Source organism: Dermacentor albipictus, chromosome 7, assembly GCF_038994185.2.
Source record: "Dermacentor albipictus isolate Rhodes 1998 colony chromosome 7, USDA_Dalb.pri_finalv2, whole genome shotgun sequence".
NCBI lineage: Eukaryota > Metazoa > Arthropoda > Arachnida > Ixodida > Ixodidae > Dermacentor > Dermacentor albipictus.
The window spans coordinates 79,312,594-79,319,759 of NC_091827.1; the positions used below are offsets into that span (position 1 = coordinate 79,312,594).

Below are 7,166 nucleotides of genomic sequence, written 5' to 3' on the forward strand. Positions count from 1 at the left end.
TTTAGCAATCTCGACTCGATTTTCGTGAACATAGTAACGCTTTCCGCGAATTTCACGGTGTTTGTGAACATAAAAAAGACACAAGAGCTCTCATGCGGACTATTTACATATTAGGCATATATAGTACGTATTAAACGTATAACTCCAATGATTGCATAGATTTTTTGATTTAAGGGTTGAGTCAGGAGCCTTCTCTCACCATATTCAAATAGCTGAAGTTTCTGCTGTGTACAAAAAAGACGATAAGAACATTTATTAAATCAGAGACAAGTTTTGGCAATACGTGTATTTTCTAAAGGTCTTCAAGATGGTAATTTTGTTAAACCCACTGTATGATCGGCAAAGCACAGTTTGGTTGTACGAAAAGTGTTCAAGCAGAAGTAATTTGAAGATGACTGTCAACGGCAGAGCGATTAGCGTTTGAGAAATATGGCGAGAGACTGTATTCTTGAAGTCATCTTCATTCCCCATTTGTAGAAGACCTCCTCGGACTTCCGTTGCTTCGTAAATATGCGAGATACTCCGGTACCATCCAACTTTGCTACGGTGACACTCGCTTGCGAAGGTTGCCATTGAGCATGGGGGCGTGGCGACGACTATAGAACGACGACGTAGTCGCGACCATGGAATGACAAAGAAAGAATGACGTCGATGGAATGACACAGGCTTTATGATGGCGCTGGCATGACGACTATAAAATGACGATTCCGAATGGTGACGACGATGGTGTGTGGACAATGATATGACGACAAGTCTATGACGGTGACGGCGGGAGAATAATGATATGAGGACACCCTGAGGACGAAGCTTGAATGGCGACAATCGCAGCACCATTACAGCATCTCGAAGATGTTATGACCATGGATTCCTTTATAGCGACTGTGTGACGAAGCGAAAATTGCGACAATGTCATGTACGCGGCTGCTTAATCTCGACTGAATGAATATAGCCCAATTACGACAGAATATCGACGGAATCATGTTTTAAATAATTGATGGATTGACGATGGCGTTATTATCACGGCGATGTGAAGACAACGAGATGACGTTACTAAAGTGACGAACATGCTAAATGACAGCGTGATAACGACAGCATGACACAATAGTATGGCAACGACTTTCTGACGACTATTGATGACAACTGCATGACGAAATTTGGATAAAAATGTTACAGTTTTGACTATGGAATGATTGCGACGGCCACAGTGGCATGGCGATTACTAATTAACGATGATCGGTTGAAGACGATGGCTGAATGGAATGGATGACAATGCTTAAATGGCGAAAATGCAGCGACGACAACGACATCACGACCCCAAGCACATACCTAGTTGGCCAAGCTAATAGAATCTCGGGCCACTTAGTGATGGTAGAAGGAGTGACGACGAAGGCATTACGACAGTCAGGTCACGATGCTGCAATGACGATGATGAATTGATTACAGCATCAGGACCATACGCACGTGCGTAGTGACGGAACTTGATGACAACCTGGATCTTCTCTGTTGAAAGACTATATTACATGGTGTTTTGAGGACGGGAAAACTGTCCTAAGCATACTGGTGTATTAATCCTAAACTAATAATTATTTAAATAATAATAGTTTTTTGGTAAAACTTGACGCATAAGTTTTTTAGGGTTTAGTGCTTTCATTTTTTCGTCATAGCTTGAAATGTCCATCCATTATTATGTCATTGTAAACGCCTGCAATTTGTCCACTATGCAAATAACTGCTCGTGTACCGCAAGGAAATATTCTTGGTCCTCTCTCTTTAGCCAACACATTTATTTATTTATTTATTTATTTATTTATTTATTTATTTATTTATTTATTTATTTATTTATTTGTACCAACTGCAGCCTCACTAAGGCTATTGCAGCATTGGTATTAGCAACAAATGTACAAACACTTGTAAACAAGCTTACGTGAAGTGTTTCAGGGGTAGTGAATGGATGTAGCCCGGTAATGAATCCTAGACTTCCATTGTTGATGGAAGAAAACTATATATTATGGCATCAGTGCGGGCAATAAGATTGACACATATATAGCGTGGTGGCTCCTCGTACATGAAGTTTTGGAAAAAAGTTGCATAGTTATTCAGAGAGGAAAGACGATTAGAATTGATGAACGTGTGAAGCAATTTGAGGCATTCAAGTTTGCGACGCTTTGCAAGAGGAGTGAGACCAAGCAGGGGAAGAGAGTTAGACGATGAAAATTCATTGTCATATCTCCTACAAACAAAATGCACTGCCTTTTTGTTGCACTGATTCTATTTTTTTGACATCACAGTGTTTGTACTTCACATCACCAATCGAAAAAAATCCTGCGGGCAGCATTTAACAGAGCAGAATAGAAATAAATGGACAAATGATTTAATGATATAGTTAACAAGACTACGAGTGCAAATATATTATATATGCAAATGATGTAAATTCATTATTTTCATAGATATAGCAGGACACGTTTTTGAAGAAGCAAGTTCTGCACTGAAACGTTTGCAGTGTTGGTAAGCTGTAAATATAGCAGGCGATGTTGTTGAAGAAGCAAGTTGTGCACGTAAAGGTTTGCAGCGTTGGTAAGTTGTAAATCGATTCAAGAATTATGGGTACAGTACCAAAGCAATAATGTTCACGCAATAAATTTAAACAAGTTTCAATGTAGTCTGATTTATATTGTGGCTGCGAAAAAAAGTAACATCGTAGGAAGCCCACCCACTTTTGGATAACCAAGTAAATGACCCATATGAGACGAGCATTAGGCGGGCAATGGTACCTCATCCCAACTAAGTCAGTATATCATTGTTTAAGTATGCGCTTTCATTACACCTGAATTATCACATAATTGTAGGCGAACTACCACTGCTGCTGACTTGCAAAATATTTTCATGTGACAGAAAAGATATTGCGCGCACTATAACGTACATATTTTCACGCGTACGTCTACCTTGTTCATTAGGTACAATTCTATGGAAAAAGATTGATTTTGCGCGTTAAGATTTGACAGTTACAAGACAGAAAGACGAGCTAATACCACTAACCTGCGCGTTTTGGAGCATCTTCGTACAAATGTACCGGCGTATGCAATCTCAGACTCGGAGCTTTCCTACGTTCCGAAATACCGAACCAGCTACAAAGCTCATAGTTTAGGTAACACACTACTGCATCTGTAATCGAAGCTAATATAGTGGATGTCGATGCATCTAACATTAAATTCAAAACTATATATTGTAATATGTCCTATTCATATATTTATTTTATTCTAATAAAGGAGTTGGCTTAGTGTTGAGCGCCATGTTAAGTAGTCACAGTGTATACACCCTCAGTATGCAATGCAATCTTCCTACATCTTGGGTAACGACTTTCATAAAAGAGCTTATCTCTTGTTATATTAGCTTCTTACTGTAAGAACCATTTTTCTGTCATTGTTGGCCTATCTGACGCTGCTTTAGCTTGTGCTTTTCAGATCAAACTTTGGTTTGTCGCTTTATTACAGCATATATGTTTCTTGGGCGAGTAAATTAACATTTGATGAAGCCATTGTACTGCATGTACCACAAATGCAAATAAAGGAGAACTGGAACCTAGGGCCGTGGTGCATCGTTCTATCTTCGCCTTTGTCTTATTTGCGCTACAACCATCATTTGAATTCTTCTAGCGTTGTTGCACATGCTGAAGTTTCGTTTTTATTGCGTGAACATCCGCAAAAACTTTTGTTTTTCTATTTTTCATCATGCATATTGCTCGTTGACTGCGGTCTCGCACTGTGGGGTAGCACGGGTTTATCATGTTCCCGCTAGCCTCCGGCCTCTCAGAAAAGTCAACTCAGTTCACACAAACAACCTACGGCGGTACACGTCCCCGCGCACCTCACCTAGTATTTCATGGCAATTGCGAGCTCGGCCGGAGGGAATGTACACACCGCGTTCGAGCAGGGTTAACAGTGGTGCATCTCGTCTACTGATGCAGTGGTGGCGTAGATGTAGAGCATCCGCCTCGCGTACAGCAGGAACGTGGTTCGAATCCCGCTGCCGCGCAATTTCCACCAGATTAAAAGAATTCGCGTGTTGATAAAATTGCATAAACAGGCCTGGAGTGTGGCCTGATCCCGGTGACCACAACCGGTAACGCACTCTCTCACCAGAGTAGGATTAGCCACCCTGATGCAGTACTTGTCCACAACCTCCTCCTCTACTTGCTTATGACACCATCAGACTGTTTGAAGAGCATGCTACTTTGTTTACTGGCGGGATAGCACGACTGGGCGAGCACCAAGTAGGACCGGCGGGAAACAGTGGCATTGCATTCCGGTACCCTTTAAAATTTAGCGTTCAAAATAAACATTGCGTCTACTAGAGCCGGGATTAGAGTCTTAGCTTATTTGAATACGCAGTTGCCATTCACGCAATGGTCAGTCACGGTAGGTTAAATGTGAGCAGCGATATTGGTGGCAAAACCTTCTGGTGTGGAGTTCCACCAGAGATTGCACCAATTTTATTTGGACAAACACAAGTGCTCTTTATCTGATAGTGTGAAACATCAGCAACGGCGCAAACAACAATAATTCAGGAAGTTTCCCTTGTACTGTTTGGCGATAAAACCTATTTACCAAAAGAAGAGGTAACTCAACGACTGTCGTAATCAAAGAAAGACAAGGCCTTAAAGTGCGCATTAGTTTACCACGTGGTTTGTCTACAGAGCGCTACCTTCACAATGGAACAATTTCTTCACTATCTCCGAGATTGGCCCATATTTTTCGTTGAGTAAAGCGGCGTTTCCCGTTTCGGTTTTATGAGCAGGCAATTTGAGCCTGAGCATCTGGGTTTAATTCGGCATTTTTACGCAAATTAGGCACTATTACTGCACGTTGCCGAGCCCCACGCTAACTTGGTGCCCCTTTTTCGTACCAGGGCTAATTTTGGCTCCTTTATTTTTGTCCAATAAATGCAGTAGAATGCCTCAGTTCACCCAATTTATGAGGCGAAGGTGACCAGAAACCCACATATAGCGTGCACCAAATCACTCTGACGCCGCGAAATAAGTGCTTGCCTTCAAAACGTTTCGCATGTACTTAGACAAACATTCAAAAGCTTGCGCTACCAGCGTTGTTAGTGCCATCCATGTTTACCGTGATAATCACGCTTCTGTGAAACATGACAATCCATAACTCTCTAATGATTTAGAGAGGCGAAAGCCCGCTTGCTCGTCCACTCGTGTGCGTTTCCAGGAAGGACGGCGCTGTGTATCGATTATGCATGTCTAAACGCAATAACGGAGCCAGACGCGTGCATTCAGGCAGGCCATAATTTTTGTCATGAATATCGGGCAGGCTACCTGTATAACCTTCGCTGATCTCTGGGACAGCTATTGTTAGGTCCCTGGAAATCTCAGCGCTGTTCACGACATTTAAGTCCCACCTGCGTTCGTTCCCTAGGACCATCATGCTATTCAGCCTCACAAACGTTGCAGCTAGCTTTCAGAAGAGCATGAATTAGCCCAGCATGACCTTGCGGACATTGCTGCATTTACGACGCCACTACAAGTGGATATGCGACCCCTTCACGCTATTCCATTACCTCCAAAGTCAGTAGAAGAAGTAGAAAACTTGCAGAAAACGCATGTGCCATGCTGATTTGCGGAGTTCGGGAAACCAGGTTCAGGACCCTAGTAAGCTCACAGCCATCAGGTGAGTGCAGTTTCAGCGTTCCGCAAAAACAAAAAAAACAAAAAAAAAACAAAAAAAAACTCAGCGATGTTTTGTGGGCCAATGCGTCGGAAATCCGTTAGCATTACGTCGCATGTATTTAAGGTCTCCCACCCATGACGTGAACAACGTAAAGCTCTCCTATCCGCTCTCTTCGTCTACAAGGTGACCGGCTTCCGACACCTCACACACAAACACTTTTTTCGACTACGACACTTCTAATGGTAACGCATCAATAAACATGATGCGAGGCTTATATTATCTCGCTTACTTGGCAGGAGATGTAGCTGCCCAAAGTAGTAGTATACCGCAGAACACATCCAAGGAAAGTATATCGAGCGCTGGCGTTGTGTGCGGAAGCCACCGCCGTTTCTTCCCAATATAAGACACCATACGGGCAGGTACAGTGTCACATACAGTGTCGTAAATGAACGGGAATAGCACAACAAGGCCCTTTCTTTTTCTCGTGTGGTAATGCAGAGGTCAGCTTAAAACACCGAATGAAACTCGATACTGTGGCACGGATTCGTTACCTTGGTATAAAAGTATTTATCGCTACACTATATTGCAATATATTTGATCTAAATGATTGGATATTGAACTGTATGAGAAATTGTTTTTTTCTGCGCTCCAAATTTAATTTGGCAGCGAGCTCTCCTACATTCATTTTGCAATTACCATATCGTGCTCATTGTTTATGCATAAATGCTATTATCGAAGACCACACAATGCTGTATTTTCGCACGTTCTATGCTACCGACTTCTTCACTGTAACACACCGCATTTAGTGTATCGAGCTTACTGTACTATTCTTTGCCACCTATTGATTTTTTTTATTCTCGCAACTGTCAATGCTGCTGTATGCGTTTGAGAGCTCCGTCAAGCGGTCGTCCGGACTGCTTTTTCCTCTCAACACCGCCGGTTCTGTCCGAAATTCGGCAGAAATAATATCCGATTGATTGATCGAGTAATTTATTGATGCTCTGGGATCCTTACAAGTTCAAAAAGCCTCACACCATGCTCGCGACAGAGGCAGTGGCGAGAAAAAGGTCCTACTCACTCGTCTCCGGTGGCGTCGTCTTCGTTGACCGCGCTGCGTGAGCACCGAGCCACGGGCCCGGAGCCTTGGTAACGGCCCTGCCCACGGCATTGATCCGGGGTCGGAGTCACGGCAGCACGACTCTGGCCGAGAAACAACTCGCGCCGGTCACACACGCTTGTGTTTTCTTTAACCTGTTGACTTGAAAATTAGGCGCTCATATTTGCGAAAGAACGCGCTGTTGCGCAACTGCAGATACTAGTAGTAACATATTCTAGACGCCCATTTTAATACGTCAGCATTAGGATGGCTAAAGGTGAACAAAATGCATGTGTTTGATTGGCGCGAAGCTATTAACGCAGTCGATATTTATATATACATACAATGGAACTAAAGGGGGTCTGCCGCGGACCACTGTAAGCAGCACTT

At 42.8% G+C, this 7,166-nt stretch overlaps 1 long non-coding RNA gene across 1 annotated transcript in view; it reads right to left on the reverse strand.

Annotated features, from left to right (window-relative positions):
• Nucleotides 1-6,909, reverse strand: part of LOC139047515 (uncharacterized) — a 28,056-nt gene extending 21,147 nt beyond the window's left edge. The window contains exon 1 of the long non-coding RNA XR_011507186.1: nt 6,759-6,909. This is a non-coding gene — a long non-coding RNA (uncharacterized lncRNA). The remainder of the gene's footprint in view (nt 1-6,758) is intronic.
• Between the last annotated feature and the right edge of the window lie 257 nt (nt 6,910-7,166).